The sequence below is a fragment of the Vombatus ursinus genome, unplaced genomic scaffold, assembly GCF_900497805.2.
Source record: "Vombatus ursinus unplaced genomic scaffold, bare-nosed wombat genome assembly UNPS02014861.1, whole genome shotgun sequence".
Taxonomy (NCBI): Eukaryota; Metazoa; Chordata; class Mammalia; order Diprotodontia; family Vombatidae; genus Vombatus; species Vombatus ursinus.
The window spans coordinates 3,489,340-3,506,351 of NW_020954639.1; the positions used below are offsets into that span (position 1 = coordinate 3,489,340).

At 35.8% G+C, this 17,012-nt stretch overlaps 1 long non-coding RNA gene across 1 annotated transcript in view; it reads right to left on the bottom strand.

Annotated features, from left to right (window-relative positions):
* LOC114027466 overlaps positions 1 to 17,012 on the bottom strand; it is a 38,215-nt gene that overhangs the window by 415 nt on the left and 20,788 nt on the right. Inside the window, exon 2 of the long non-coding RNA XR_003567261.1 lies at positions 8,583 to 8,729. This is a non-coding gene — a long non-coding RNA (uncharacterized LOC114027466). The remainder of the gene's footprint in view (positions 1 to 8,582; positions 8,730 to 17,012) is intronic.

Consider the following 17,012-nt stretch of genomic DNA (forward strand, 5'->3'; position numbering starts at 1 on the left):
TTCATACAAGCAAGCCAACAAGCTATATACAGGAATACATTATATATATATGTATATGTATACATATACATATATATATATATATACATGTATACACATATATACATACACACACAAAGTACATGAAAATGACTATGTACAAACAAGCAAACAAACTGACTATAAATATAATATAAATGTGTGTGTGTGTGTGTGTGTATACAGAATATGGGGTCAAATCCTGTCTCCAACACTTAGTTCTGTGATTCTGGTTAAGTCATTTAAACTCTCCCAAGCTCTGTATCTTCATATGATCAGTGAGCTAGATAGAACCTTCGAGTCCATTCACTTTTGATAAGTAAACTAAGACTGAGATAAGTTAAATGACTTGCCCAAGACCACATAGCTAGTAAATATCTGAGTCAGGATTTGAATTCAGGTCTTCGTGACCATAGGCCTAGCAGTCTATCCACTGTGCCATCAGCTTTCTAAGACTGTTGTGATGAAAGTGCTTTGCTAAGTGTTATAGAAATGTGAGTTGTTATTTTCTAAGTGTGTTGATAATACTAACTCCTGGGTTAGCAAGTCATCATTTTAAGGTATAAGGCCTTCTAATTCATTATTTAGAAGGCTAAAGAGAGGAAAAGAGAGAATCTGATGATGAATGCTTGATGCAGTGAAGAGAGAAAACCTCCAGAGTTTCAGTGAAATTTGGAAGGTGCTGGAGCTCCCAGAAAGGGATTCTCTTTGCTCCCACCAAATGTTATCTGACTATAGGAAGGTGGAGCTAAGTGGTGTGATTTTTAGAGGTCGAAGACAATTCCCTCACTCCTCTCTAAAGAAATACAGCTGCCACCAGCTGACAGATGGTTGGAATTTGGGTCTATGTACAATATTTTAGGAAAAACCTTGATAAACTAGGGACAATTCAGAGAAGAGGACCAGGAGAGCAAAGAGCCTTCATATCCAATGATGTTAGTATCACTTTGAAGAGGTAGAGCAGTTTAGCTTGGAGAGTGGAAAACCTGAAAGGGCTAGGGAAGGGGACGACAGAAAGACGATGGTGTGTGATAGCTATCTTCAATTTAAGGAATAAATTCTTAATAGTTAGAGATAGGAACTGGCTCTGAGAGTTCTTTACTACAGGTGACTCACAGAACAGGAAACTCCCTCTACCAAAGTAGGTTGACATCTCTCCAATTTATAGTCTGAGAGAATTGCTCAGAGCAATGGTGTCAAGCTCAAACGGAAACAGATCCCTGCTGGGCCTCAGACTGACTTAGAAAATCACAAATTAACATTATCTATGTTGTATTATGTTTTTATTTATTTTGTTAAACATTTCCCAATTGCATCTAAATCTGGTTCAGGCTAATTGCAGGGATTTTGCAGACCGCTTGAATTTGACACCTCTGGTTTAGAGCACCTAGAGGTTTCTTGCCTAGGGTGACCATTAGTATATGTCTGAGGTGGGATTTGAACCTAAGGCTTCCTGGCTTCAAGGCTGGCTCACTATTCACTCCTCTATACCATCTCAAAAGTATTTAAAGCTGATCATTAGCACTCATAACAATGAGTGCTTTCCAAAAGTAGGGTAGGTGGCCTTGGAAAGCGGGGGACTGCCCTCACTGGAGGTCTTTGAGCAAAGGCTGTATGACCATTCATAGATATGGTATAAAGGAGTTTCTCCTTGTTCCAGGTATGGGGAAGCCTAGATAGATGGTCTCAGAGGTCACTACCAACTCAGTGATCCTGTGATTCTATGAAATTCCGTTAACCCAGAACAAAGTTTTTCATTTCCACCATTAAAATTAGAGCTTAAAATGCAAATGCTCCCAGGAGAGTTAACTTGTAGCAACTTAATCCATAAAAGGGAGTAAAAGACTGATATCAGGTTCTTTCCTCAAAGATTTCATTAATTACTCGTACTTTGGTATCCCTTTACAGGTTAGAAAGCAAGGTTTTCACCATAGTCCTGTGAGGAAGAAAGCGTAAATATCATCATCCTAACAGTGTGATTAGCCCAAGGATACCCAGACCTTGGGTTTTTCTGACCAAATCCAGTGCCATTTTCTTTTTTCTATAGCATAGGTGGAAAAACACTGATTGCTTTGCATGTCATGGCATCACCTCCCTGATGTCATGGTCCTCTTCCAGAACAAAGGACAACCAACAACAATAACAACAACAATAACAGAGGATATTGTGGATGCAGAAAGGGAGAAAAGAAGAAGGAGGCTTGTGGGACCAAAGACCTTTATGAGAGTGGGACAATCAGGATTTTGGCCTAGGCTGTCAAAACTTAAAACCACTGACAGCAATTGCATTTTCTCAGCAGACAAAAATAATTGAACTTAACATCTGGTTAACGGAATTAATTGGTTAAAATAAGAAGCCATGTTTTCCAGTCCTGGTGAAATGGTCACCCCAGCGTCTCCTTTGCAGGTGACTTGTGTTCCAAGAATCAAGTTCTCTCTCACATAAACATCAATGGCTAAATATGTCTTAAAAAGTGGAATTTGGGGTGCCCTTGATGCTGCCTGCCCCAGGATTTATTTTCTGATACTTGCCATTCTGTAGAGCAGGAGTTCCCAAACTTTCTTTTATGTCATAGTCTTTGATAGTCTGGTGAAACTTTCTCAGAATAATGTTTTTAAATGAATACAATAAAATGCAGAGGAATACCAATGAATCCTATTACATTGAAATATAGTTAGCAACATCAAAAACAAGTTCTCAGTCTTCAGATTAAGAATTACTGCCCCAAAAGCTAGAATTGTTGCTTATGATTCAATCAAACTCAATTTTGTCTCCACAGTTTTGATGATCATGTGAGCACTAGGTGTGATTCTGTTATTGAATCTGCCTAAAATGTGAGTTTTTGGCAACACCTCTCCTGAATGAACATACATATATATATACATACACTTTAAAATAGCTCTTTTGATCATCACAACAAGGAGATAAAAGATTATCAAACTGAAGGGTAGGTGTCCCAATGCCAGTGTTCTACCTATGGAGCAAAGAAAGAGTTCCAAACCTTACTTTGTGGCTCATTCAAGACATTATATATATCATCTTGGGCCTTACTTCTCCTCAAAGCAACCAATACTACAAACCACAACCCTTCATAATGTCGCAGAGCCCCTTGGGAATTTTTTGTGACAAGAGGCCTACGAGTAACATTGGGCTCTTTAAAACAAGCAATCTGGGCATGGCATGTTACTTTAATACAGAACTAATGAGCTTAAGAAGCAGGAACATGATGTTTAATGCTTTTGTTGATCTTTTCTTTAATGACAGCAGATTTTTAGTGTGAGGTCAATAGCAGGGGATGGAGTTCAAGAGAAAATGGGAAGTGCTGGAGAAATCAAAGCGAGAAGCATGTGTAATAAAGGTTAAAAAGATTAGGATGACTGGCAATCAAAGGACCAGTACTGCACGTGACTGTCTCAATTGCTGTGAGAATGAAGATGGAGATAGATGTAATATCAGTGGCTTTTTAAGATAAGTCTCATTTTCCAAAGGTTTTATTTTTAAATGGCCTTATTTTACATGGTCTTGGGGAATTGGTTGCTGTTTAGCATTTCCAGGCAATAGATATCATTCTAGACATTGTAAAAATCACACATGGGACATGATCCTTGATCTCCAAGTGCTTATATATTAGCAGGTGATAGGACTCATTTTCCAGGCACACTATGTATTGCTTAACATGACAACTCTAGGACATTTTGGAGGCTTACATTCTATACTCATTTGCCTTCTGATTTTCTCTTTTTAATGATTACTTTTTCTAGTTGGTTCGACAAGGGGTATACAAGATGAGAAAAGGTAACTTCTATTTTAAGGTATGAGGGAGGGAAACCAACAGATTTAACTTTAGTCAGTAGACTTTTGTAGGCCTAAAAGTAAGATGAATCCCCCAAACTGGGAGGGGTAGCTAACACAGTAGATGACAGAGAAGGGGTGTATATATTGGGAAAAGCCAATTTCTATTTTAAGATTTGAAGGAGAGGATACCAAGCAATTTACCTATAGTCACCAAAATTTTGTAGGCCTGAAAGATAAATCCCAAAAGTTGAGAGGGGTAGGTAGCCCAATGGATGGTAGAGACAAGATCCAAAAAAGTTCTGACAGGCCAGAACATTAGGCTAAATATATTAATTTGAAATTCAATAGGGATAAATATAATATTTTACACTTGGCCTCTAAAAAGCAACTTTATATTATTTTAAATCAGTTTGCCTGAAAAAGACCTGGGAGTTTTAGTAACCTACAAGTTCAATCAACAGTGTGACATGGAAGCTTAAAAAAAAAAAGCTAATATGAATATGGGCTATATGCAGAGAGGCATAGCTTCTAGGAACAGGCAAGTGTGGGTACCTCTGTGCTCTGCCTGGCTCAGACCCATCTGAAGCATGGTGTTCTGCTCTAGGCATCACAGTTTATGAAGGATTCTTGCCCTTGCTGCTTTATAAGAGACAACAACATTAAAGAATATGGCAAAGAGCCTATAGCAACTGACACTAGACCCTATTTCACATTCTTTAGAAGTACAATATTTATTTATTGAATTTTTTTATTTTGCTTATTAGCTACAGGCAATGTGCCATGCTAGGTCAATTGCTAAACTGTGATAAAGGTAACTAGTCACAGAGACAGTCGATGGAATACTCAAGTAAGTCAGTGTAGCTGGATCATCTGTAGGATTGGGTTGATTTAAATAAAAAAGTGGGAATGGTAGGAAAAGTAAAGGCAAAGAAAGGAAATTTTGCATGTAGGATACTGACAGGAGACATTTTACCTTAATTTCTAAGGTTCCTTCTAGCTTTAAAACCTTAAGACTCTTACCTACGTATTTTAGCTCTCACTATGACTTCCAAGTTAAATATGCAGCATTGACTCCCCAGCAGAGGGTTTTAGAGTGCAACAGAAGACTTTAAGTAAGGAACTAGCATATTCAAGGCTTTTATCAAGGAAGCATTTTTTTTGCATATGAAAGGCTTGGCAGCTTTTGTTCTGATATAAGTCTCTGGGGTTATCCAATGGAACATTACCTCCTTGAGGGAAGGGACAGTTTCATTTTTATGTATTTTTGTACATAGTACAAGAGGCATTTGATAAATATCGGTTAAATTAAATTCATTGAGTAGAATTTAATCCAAATGTCAAGAAAGTAGTGATTTTGGTGAGTTGCCTAAGCTGACCAACATTAGATTCTGCCTCCCACTATCCAATTCCCCAATGAATAAAGGTAAAGAATTTTTTTTTATATAGTTATAATGACAGAGCATGATTCTTCTAATAGAAGTTTCCAGTAGAGAGGCAAAAAAAAAATTATTGTTGAATAGACAAGGAAAAAACAAAGTTACTGGAAAAATGAAAAAGGCCTCAAGGTTTATAGCAATATGGCAAGATAGATCAATAGAGATTCAATTAGAGATATTATAGGTACGTAGGGGAAGATTAATACTTCTGAAGAAGAGGGCAAAGTGAAGATGACTCATGGAGAGAGTGACTTATCGGACACTTGTCTTGATATTCATCCTGGAGAATAAAACATGGCTCCCTATCACAAGAACAACAATAGAGGGACGACAGATCTGATGTTTTCCTGGAGTCCTAACTTGATTTGAATCTGATATTACATTTGGGAGGATTTGGGACTTTAATTCATTTTGTCAATTGCTCTTCCTGCCCGTATCATTTTTACATTAGCCTCCATTCTAGAATTGATTCACCTCTAATATGTTTGAAATGGTTTGTGGATCCAGGGAATCTTGTTTTTCATTGTCTATGGATAGTACGTCTCTTCTCTTTTATTTATATTTAGCACCATGAGGTCTTACCCTGATTCTTACTGTGTTCTACTATACAGGGTCCCATAATAATATTTATTACCCTTTCTTTACCGTTATCTACCCAGTTTTCAAGATGCAGGATAGTCATTGTATCTATGTCATTTAAAATTTCTTTTTAAATTAAAATAGCATGAAACCACTCTATCAAGCACTTTGCAAAAATCAAGATATATGGCATGTACTGCACTCTCTTTTTCTACCAATCTCATAATTCTATCAAGTCAGAAATCAAGTTTGCTTAATGTGATTTGTTCCTGCAATGTCTTTTACAGTATGTCAGGGCCTGTTACAGTCATCTCCTTGTTCTCTAGTTATTCTCTAGTTATTCAAGTTTGGAAATGAAGCTTCAGGATGACAGAAAATAAAAGCTTTTCTATATAATCCTACCTACAACCAAACTGTATATGGCTTATACAAACCTACAACATAAGAGACTATAATACATCTAGAACCAAGATCCTTATGCCATGAACAAGACTTTCATAGACTTTTATCCATTTCTTAGGAGCACTAAGGATGGCTAGGAAACCATGAGTGACAGAAGAATTCTCTTCTAAGTTCATAACTTAGTACCTGACTTAGTTCTAAGGCACTGAATGAGAATGACTAAGGCACAAGTGAGAATGGGGCCCTAGTAAAATATTAAGGCCTTGCAACAAGGATGGAGATACACACACACATACACACACATATGTACATATATATGGACACACACATATATACATACATATATATGTATATATACACACTGTTACATAGAAAGCATAAATCTTACTTCAATAAAAGATTGTAGAGTCTTAGAATCTGAAGGGAACTTCAAACTCATTTAGTCCATCACATACCTGAACAGAACCTGAACTACCATAAAATATCCAACAAGCAAATAGTTTAAGCCTCTGTTTGAAGATATTTGGTGATGAAGCATTCATTCCCAAGGCAGTCCATTCCACTTTGGATCAACTCTAAGTTTTAGGAAGTTTTTCATTACATTCAGCTGAAATTCAACTCTCTGCAACTTCTCCACTACTCCTACTTCTGCTCTCCAAGGCCAAGCAAGACAAGTCAAATAATTCTTTTGAATGACAGTTTTTTAAAGTCTTTGAATACTGCTCTAGAGTCCCACCTCCAGGTGTCCTTTTCTCTAGGTGAAACACCCCCCTTAGCCCATCTTCAGTTCACAGAGGACCTTCCTTCTTACTTTACTGTGAAAACAGAGGCCATCTATCACAAGTCCCCTCTTTCCCCTAGCTCCATACCTCAGAACCCTTCTACATCATCTCCAATTCTCTGTCTTTCCTCTTGTCTCTGAATAAGAAATGGTCTTTCTTACCAAGGCCAACTTCTCTACCTGTGCTCTTGATACCAGAAAATAAGCTTATAGTTTAGGGTCTGGGTCGGTTTTTTTTTTGTTTGTTTGTTCAGTTTATTTATGTGTTTCCATCATCTAGCCAGTGTCTTGCACGTAGTAAATACTTATTGAATTGGATGATCTCCTTTCTCCTAAAGGAGTTATTCCCCCCTCAATCAATCTCTCTCCTTCATCTTCAATCTCTCCTTATCTATTTGCTCCTTTCCAAAGTCCCCCCCATTCTTAAAAAATCTTAACCCTTTTATACTCTTAAACTATTATCCTGTAACTCTTTTCCCTTTTCCCTTTTAACTCTTAGAAAGTGTTTTCTGTACTCACTCTTCAGCTTTAACTCACTTCTCAATCACTTGCAATCTGGCTTGTAGCCATACCTCTCAATTTAAACTGTTCTCTCCGAGGTCACCAAGGATCTCAACTGCTAAATAGAATGGCTTTTTCTCAGTCCTCATTCTACTTGATTTCTTTATAGCTTTTGATACTGTCACACCATAGTCTTCCTGGGTACTCTCTCCTCCTTTGGCTTCTGAGACACTACTCTGTCTTGATTATTTTCCTAACTCAGTTTACTTTGCTGGATCATCATCCAATACCAGCCACTATATAGGTCTTCCACAAGGCTCTGTTTCGGGCCTTTTTTGTTCTCCCTTTATGTTGCTGGTAATCTCCCACGGATTCAATTATCACTTTTTAAATAGATGACAACTCAATCTGTATGTCCAGCTTAAATCTCTCTTCTGAACAAAGTTGTTATTCAATCATTTCAGTTGTGTCTGATTCTTTGTGAGCCTATTTTTGTTTGTTTTCTTTTGTTTTATTTTGTTTTTTTTTTTTTTTTTGGCAAAGATACTGGAATGGTTTGCCATTTCCTTGTCCAGCTCATTTTACAGAAGACAAAACTGAGGCAAATGGGATTAAGTGACTTGCCCAGAGTCACACAGTTAATAAGAATCTGAGGCCACATTTGAACTCAGGTCTTCCTGATTCTAGGCCTGGAATGCTATCCACTGTGCCACCTGGCTGCCCATCTTCTGAACAAAGTACATACTGCCAACTGGATGTCCCTTTATCATCTCAAACTTGCCAAATCCAAAACAGAACTCACAATCAGAGACAGAGTCAATAAACACTTGTAAGCTCCTACTCTTTGCAGGCACTGTGTTAAGTGCCGCAGTTACAGCCAAGAATGCAAATACAGAGTCATCTTTGACTCTTTCTTCTTCCTGACTTACACCCCCAAACACAAGCAGCTTTCAAATCTTGTTGATTTTGACAATAATAGATGATATGTCTAAAACACATATAAAGACTTTATGGGCTTTTTCTTATTTGATCCTCATCACCTTGAGCTTTCTAGCAACAATTAATCTTACCTCTGATCCATGTTGACTATGTGATTTTCGGCAAGTCACAACCTCTAGTTGCCCAGGCAATTGATAATCTTGAAGAACAGTTGAAAGTCTCCATTGCTGGAGGGAGTTTCCTCATCAGGGACTTCCTACACTGATGAAATCACAGGCCTAGATAAAAAATGCCAATTTTGTGAGGTAGGTTCTAATTACAAATATATTTTTGCAGAAGAAGCTCATATGATCCTAAAGCATTCATGGGATCACATTTTTGGAAGAGTCTATACTATTGATTTTTTCTATCAAAAATTATTTTTTCTAATAAAGTAATAAACACATTGGTATATCTATACCTTGGAGCAATTACAAAGCTGTGCTATGCTGTAGAAAATTACTAATGGAAGTCTGCCTGTTCCCATCTATTTTTTCAAGCATACTTTTAACCTGTACATAGAACATACTTAGAATGGTTTCTAAAGATCCTGAAATAGATGTATTGGTACTTAAACAATGACTTCTCAGTAGATATTTTATGATGAGTTTGTTATTGATCTTGTCCTTTCTTTTGGAATCTTACTTTTTTTGAGATATATTGAAAATTGATCTATGAATATCATTAAAACAGCACCCAATCCAGCATAGATTTCTTCTGATTGCATTTCTTGATATGCAGTTACTCTTCCAAACATCACCTTCTTTCTTATTATGGCATATCAGATACTGAAATGTTGAGTCTAAATGCATTATTTTCATTGTCACTGATGATAAAAATACATCTTTATAGAAATACTAGAAAACTTGTTCTATTTCACATCCAATTGTTGTCATTCCAATTTCATTTATAAATGTCCCTGTGATGGTCTGGCATGTCAAGCTTTCTATAGCCTTGTTTTTTCCTCTAATTTTCTTCCCTCTTTTGTGAGATAATACTATTTATTTACTTCCATTATTCTCCTCTGAGATGTTTTTCAAATGTGCTTTTATTCTAAAATTGCCCTTTGCTGATATGTCTCTACTTAGTGAGAATGTCAAGAATTTTTTAGTTGAACCAATTTTCCTCACTGTGGTGACTATTACATATTTTGGAATGTCTCTAAGAATGGTGGTAGTCATAGTTAGTATCTTTACTTTGATCATTTTCTCATTTTTCATACTGTAGCATGCCTTGTTAAAATAAGTTGGATTGAGGCATTGTAATTGAACGCATCTTATTATTAAAGCGATCATTTCTTCTAATTTGATGTTTATTATTTCTTTTACCCTAACTAGTCACTGTACATTGCTGATTTGAAAATAACTGTGCCATTAGTAAATCACTATTTTATTAGTCAATTGTGTATGTTTATCTGTGTGTGCTGTTGTTCAATATTCACCGTGTCTAGCCTTCCCTATTATGTTGAAGAAAGTATTTATGATTAAGTATTGGCATAAAGACTCTGAATAGCATACTAGTCATTGACTTCTTTCATTTTTTGGTCTCAAACTGTATTTTCCAACCCCTTTTATTAACCATCTTCTCCTTGGATGGTATTTACATATACATATAAATATATGTACATATAAATGTGTATGTATATATATATATATAGTATGTGTTTGTATATATAAACACATTTATATATGTGTTTGTATGGTGTATACACACATATGTATGTATGTATATATATATATATATGTATGTGTGTAGATAAATAGATTAAATATGGATCTTGTCTAGCTGGTAATACAATTTACCTATTTCATTCACCGTTAACAGTTCTTTTGCACATAGTAAGTAATTCATAAGTTGGAGCCTGAGCTACATTTATCTTTACTGTGATCTTTTTGCTCATGCTTTTCATGAATACTATGAAGTGAGGTGACCAAGTATCTCATGAAATGCTATTTCTTGTTGATTTTAGGTATATGATGAAAACCAACTGGACCAATTCCTTTATTCACCTTGTGGAGAAGAAATTGTGAGTTATCCTAAGATTTAGTTGCAACTTCCATCTGCCTTCTGGTTTTATTTTCACTGAGAATTTCCACATTGATACAGTACAGTTTTTCTACTAACGCTAAAGTGGTGCAGTGGTTGGAGGGTTAGACTTGGAGTCAGGAAGACCTGAGTTTTAATCCTCTCTCAGACATGTACTAGCTGTATGACTCTGGGAAATTCAATTAATCTTTCTTAGTTTCAGTTACTTCATCTGTAAAATGGGGGTAGTACACTTCACAGAGGATCAAATGAGGTAATATAGTTAAAGAGGCTTCCTAACTTTTAAGCACTTGTTATTATTTGTAATTACATATAAACTCCTTGGTAATTTGACAAAGGTCTCATGGATCAAGAACCAACAGTTGAATTCAATTTGTAGATGAGCTTAAATCTTTATGATTCTTATAACTATAGTGTCTGAATGCAGATCGAGGCATACTATTTTCTCTCTTTTCTTTCTCGTGGTTTTCCTCTTTGGTTCTGATTCTTCTTTACAATATGACTAATGTGATATCCTAGAATCAGAGAGTACAACAGAAATTGGAAGAATCCATTGATTGCTTATTGAAAGAGATCTGAAAATGAAAACTCACAGGACTATTATAGCCAAATTCCAGAGTTCTCAGATCAGTGGGAAAAATTTCAAGCAACTAGAATGAAATCAAATATCATGGAACTAAAGCAGCACAAAAGCTTAATATGATTGTACATGTATAGCTTGTATTGGATTACATGCTGTCTTGGAGAAGGAGAAGAAGAGGAAGGGGGAAAATTTAGAATTCAAAATCTTTAAAAATGAATGTTGAAAACTAAAAATAAATTAATCAATTACAAAAATCTTTATGATTCTTTGTATCCTATGTTTCTTTTCCTGCCTACCTGTCAATAACACTGAGGGACTAGAAGGGAACCATGTAGGTCATTTTGTATTTTTAATCTGCTTCATGAGTGGTCATGGCCTCCATTTTTAAAACAGAATGGCTTGTCTGTTAGTAATAAGCAACTGAAATCTGGGCAGGTCCTTTCATAGCAAGCATTTTGTTTCTGGGATGATTTTGAACATCTTTCCAGCATGGTGGAAGCTGCTGGAATGTGTGTTTATTCTAGCATAGGAGACCCAAAGTGAAACCAGAATCCTGATAGGTTTATGTGTGACCATCAATATTGGATTTCCCTGTTAGCAAAGTATCATACTAAGCTTAGGGTTGAAGGAAAGTATTTGAAGGGAGGCAGTTATACTAAAGAAGCATTTGATAAGATAAAGGGGTGTGAAGTCAATTCAAACAGGCTTGTGAGAAGCAATTGTTGAATTTTCAGTTAAACTGTTAAATTTTTCACGTTAGAGGGTTGCTATGACAAGCAAATGAGTTAATATATGAGAGTCACTTTGTAAACCTTAAAGTTCTATATAAATGTTAGCTAGTAGTTACAGTAGTAGTAGTAGTAGGAGTAGGAGTAGGAGTAGGAGTAGGAATAGTAGGAGGAGGAGTAGTAGTAGTAATAAGCCTTGGTCATACTTAGAGAAGATTTTCCTTTGATATGGACTATTTTCTCAGTCTTTCTCCAATGATTACCAGTTTCTCCAGTTGTTAATGTATCACACGAAAACATTAATAATTATTTCATATATATTTTATATTTACTTATCTGTGCGCATATTGTTTTCCTTCAATAGAAAATGAGTTCCTTGAGTAAAGGGATTATTTCATTTTTGTATTTGTATTATTAGTGCCTAGTACATAGTAAATATGTACTAGGGAGGAAATGAAATAATTGAATGGGAGGCTGTGAGATATAGTGGAAGCAGTACTGAGATTAGAGTTAGAGGTCCTGAGTGGAAGTTCTGGTTCTTCCATTTACTACTTCTGTGACATTGAAGGAGTCATTTCCTACCTTTGGACCTCATCTGTAAAATGATGAGATTGGACTAGAGGAACTCTAAGGTCACTTCTAGCTCTATATCTTTTATGCAGTGGATTGAATCAAACATGGAAGAGTTCCCTTGATCTTTATTAAGGATCACTTTGGAAGAGACTGAGCAGAAATCTTGGGCTACTGTACATACACACACACACACACACACACACACACACATGGACAAATCATGTGTATATATATAAAGAAGTAAAGATCTACTCAAAGTCTCCTAAATAAATTAGAAAAAAAAAAACTGTGGAATGAGTTCAGGGGAGGAGAGCCAAGATGGTGGAGTGAAGAAGCACTGAGCTGAGGTCCCCCAAATTACCCTTCCAAAATGCTAAAATAACACCTCAAATTGAATTTTAGAGTGGCAGAATTAACAAAAGGTCAGGTGAACAAAATTTCTAGCCCAAGATGACTTAGGAGATTGGCAGGAAAGGTATGTCCGACCAAGATGGTGGTCAGGCCTGGAGTGCAGTGCAGCAGCTTTGGGAGCTCTCAGTGAGTGGTCGATGGAAGGGTTGGACAACTGATCAGAAGGAAATTGTGGGGTATCTTTGCTGACATTGGGTTCAGGACCCTGTTGCATTGCTCATATGCAGTTGTAGATCAAGTCCCAGGGCCAAAAAGAGTGATATAACTTATGACTGCAGGACAGAAGGGACTCTGGTCACAGTTCCTGAGGAGAGAGGAATGCTTGTGGTTGCTCACAGGGGAGTAGGAACCCTGGACTCAATTCCAAAACAGAGGGGAGCACTGCAGGACAGAGGGAGATGTGGTCACAGTCATACCTACAGGAGAGAGGGAGACATGGTCACAGTCATAGGGCCAGAAGGAGTGCTAGTGCTAGTGGCTTCAGGGGAACAAAGTCCCTTACTGGGTGAAGACCAGAGTACATACAGACTCTGCAAGCTAGCTCTGAAACAAAGCAGCACAAAAGACCTGAAGGCCTGAAGGTTGGGATGGTGCCACCTTCACCCTGGGAACAGAGCCCAACTTTAACATAAAGTTTAAAGTCAAGAAATAGGCTGGAAAATGAGTGAAAAAAACAATAACAAGAAAGAACCAGTCCATAACACATTACTATGGTGACAGTGAAGATTAAGACACAAACCCAGAAGACAATGATGTCAAAGCAACTACAAGCAAAGCCTCAAAGAAAAATGTGAATTGGGTATAAGCCCAAAAAGAATTCCTGGCAGAGCTCAAAAAGGATTTTAAAAATCAAATAAGAGAGGTAAAGGAAAAAATTGGGAAAAGAAATGAGATTTACACAAGAAAATTATGGAGAGTCAATAGTTTGGTAAAAAGAAGCACAAAAAAATACAAAAGAAATTAACACCTTAAAAAAACACAAGAACAGAATTGGCCAAATGTTAAAATAGGCATAAAAATCCACTGAAGAGAAGAGCACATTAAGAAGCAGAATGCCAAATGGACAAAGGGGTACAAAAGCCCACTGAAGAAAATAACTTCTTAAAAATTAGAATTGGGAAAGTGGAAGCTAATGACTGTATGAGATACCAATAAACAATAAAATCAAAAGAATGAAATAATAGAAGAAAATGTGAAATATCTCATTGGAAAAAACAACTGACATGAAAAATAGATCCAGGAGAGATAATTTAAGAATCACTGAACTACCTGAAAGCCATAACAAATAAAAGTCCTACACATCATATTTCAAGAAGTCATCAAAGAAAACTGCCCTGATATCCTAGAATCAGAGGGTACAATAGAAATTGAAAGAATCCATTGATTGCTTATTGAATGAGATCTGAAAATGAAAACTCACAGGACTATTATAGCCAAATTCCAGTGTTCTCAGATCAGGGGGAAAAATTTCAAGCAACTAGAATGAAACAAATCAAATATCATGGAACCACAGTCAGGATCACACAAGATTTAGCAGCTTCCATGTTAAAGGATCAGAGGACTAAGAAAGAGAGATGCACTGGGAGAAGGGGGAAGGAAGAAAAAGAATGGGAAGGTCATCTCACATAAAAGAGGTGTGAAAGGAAGAGGTTTTATAATGGAGGGCAAGATGGTAGGTGGTGGTGGCAGGCAATACCTCATTCTAATCAGAATTGGCTCAAAGAGGGAATAATATAAACACTCAGTTGGATATAGAAATCTATCTTACCTTACAGGGAAATAGAAGGGAAAGGAGATTAGCAAAAGACAAGGGGATTAATAGAATGAATAGTGGATTAAGGAAGGTACTGAATTAAAGGAGGTAGTTGTCAGAAGCAAAACTAACTAACTTTTGAGGAGGGACAAGGGGGAGAGAGAGAGAGAGAGAGAGAGAGAGAGAGAGAGAGAGAGAGAGAGAGAGAGAGAGAGAGAGAGAGAGAGAGAGAAAAAGAAGAGAAGAAGAAGAAGAAGAAGAAGAAGAAGAAGAAGAAGAAGAAGAAGAAGAAGAAGAAGGAGAAGAAGAAGAAGAGGAGGAGGAGGAGGAGGAAAAAGATGATGATGATGAAGAAGAAGAAGAAAAAGAAGAAAAAGGCTGAATAGGGAAAAAATAAGATGGAAGTAAATATACAGTTAGTAATCTTAACTATGAATGTGAATGGTACAAACTCACCCATAAAATGGAAGCAGATAGTGGAATCATTAAAAACCAGAATCCAACAATATGTTGTTTACAAGAAATAACTTAAAACAGAAAGACACACAAAGAATAAAAATAAAGGGCTAAAATAGACTCTGTTATACTTCAGCTGAGGTAAAAAAAAGGAGGGGGATAGCAATCATGAGCTCAAAGTAAAAACAAAAATAGACCTAATTAAAAGAGATAAGCATGGAAATTACACTTTGCTAAAAGATACCATAGAAAATAAAGTAATATCATTACAAAAAACATATGCTCCAAATGGCATAGCATCTAAATTCTTAAAGGAAAAATTAAATGAATTACAGGAGGAAACAGAATTTAAAACTGCAACTTTCTAACCATAAAATAAACAAGAATGAAGTTAAGGAGATGAACAGAATTTTAGAAAAGTTAGCTATGATAGCTGTATGGAGAAAACTGAATGGGAATAAAAAGGAGTATAACTTTTTTTCATCAGTACATGGCACCTTCACAAAAAATTGACCGTGAATTGGGAATAAAAACCTCATCACCAAATACAGAAAAACAGAAATATTAAATGCATCATTTCCAGACCATAATACAATAAAAATTGTATTCAATAAAGGTCCATAGAAGCATAGATTAAAAATTAATGGAAAACTAAATAATCTAATCCTAAAGAATGAGTGGGTCAAACAACAAATCATAGAAACAACAAATAATTTCCTTAAAGAGAATGACAACAATGAGACAACATACCAAAATTTATGGAATGCAGCCAAAAGCAGTACTTAGGGAGAAATTTGTATCTTTAAACACATCAATAAAATTGAGAAAGAGCAGACAAATGAATTGTGCAAGCAACTAAAAAAAATAGAAAATAAAACAAATTAAAAACCCCCAATTAAACAACAAATTGGAAATCCTGAAAATCAAAGGAGATATTAATAAAATTAAAAGTAAGAAAAACATTGAACTAATAAATAAAATAGGAACTGGTTTTATAAAAAAAAAAGTGGATAAATCATTGGTTAATTTGATTTTTTTAAAGAAGAAAACCAAATTACCAGCATCAAAAATGAAAAGGTAAATTTACCACTAATGAACTGGGAAATAAACCAATTATTAGGAGGTATTTTGCTCAATTATATGCCAATAAATCTGACAATCTAAGTGGAATGGATTAATATTTACAAAAATATAAATTACTCAGATTAACAGAAGAGGAAATAGAATACATAGGTAACTCTGTCTTAGAAGAATAAGTTGAATAAACCATCAAAGTACTTCCTAAGGAAAAAAAAATCCCCATGACCAAATGGATTCACAAATGAATTCCATAAAACATTAAAAAAAGATTTCAAATACTATATAAACTATTTGGAAAAACAGGTGAAGAAGGAGTCCTATCAAGTTCCTTTTATAACACAAATATGGCACTGATACCTAGATGAGGAAGAGCAAATACAGAGACAGAAAACTATAGACCAATTTCCCTAATGAATATTGATGCAAAAGTTTTAAAGTACTAGTAAGGAAATTGTAGCAATGTATCACAAAGGTCATACATTATAACCAGGTGGGATTTATACCAGGAATGCAGGGCTGGTTCAATATTACAAAAACTATAGGCATAAATAACCATATCAATAACAAAATGAACAAAATTATATGATTATCTTAAAAGATGCATTTTGACAAAATACAGCACTTATTCCTATTAAAAACCTTAGAATGCATAGGACTAAATGGAGCCTTCCTTAAACATGTTAAGTAGTATCTATCAAAACCATTAGCAAGCATTATCTGTAATGGGAAGCTTGTCCAGATCAGGGGTAAATTAAAGATGCCCATTATCACCACTATTATTCAATATTGTTCTAGAAGCACTAGCTATAGCAATAAGAGAACAAAAACCAATTGAAGGAATCAGAATAGGCAATAAGGGGAGAAAATATCACTTTTTTACAGATGATATAAT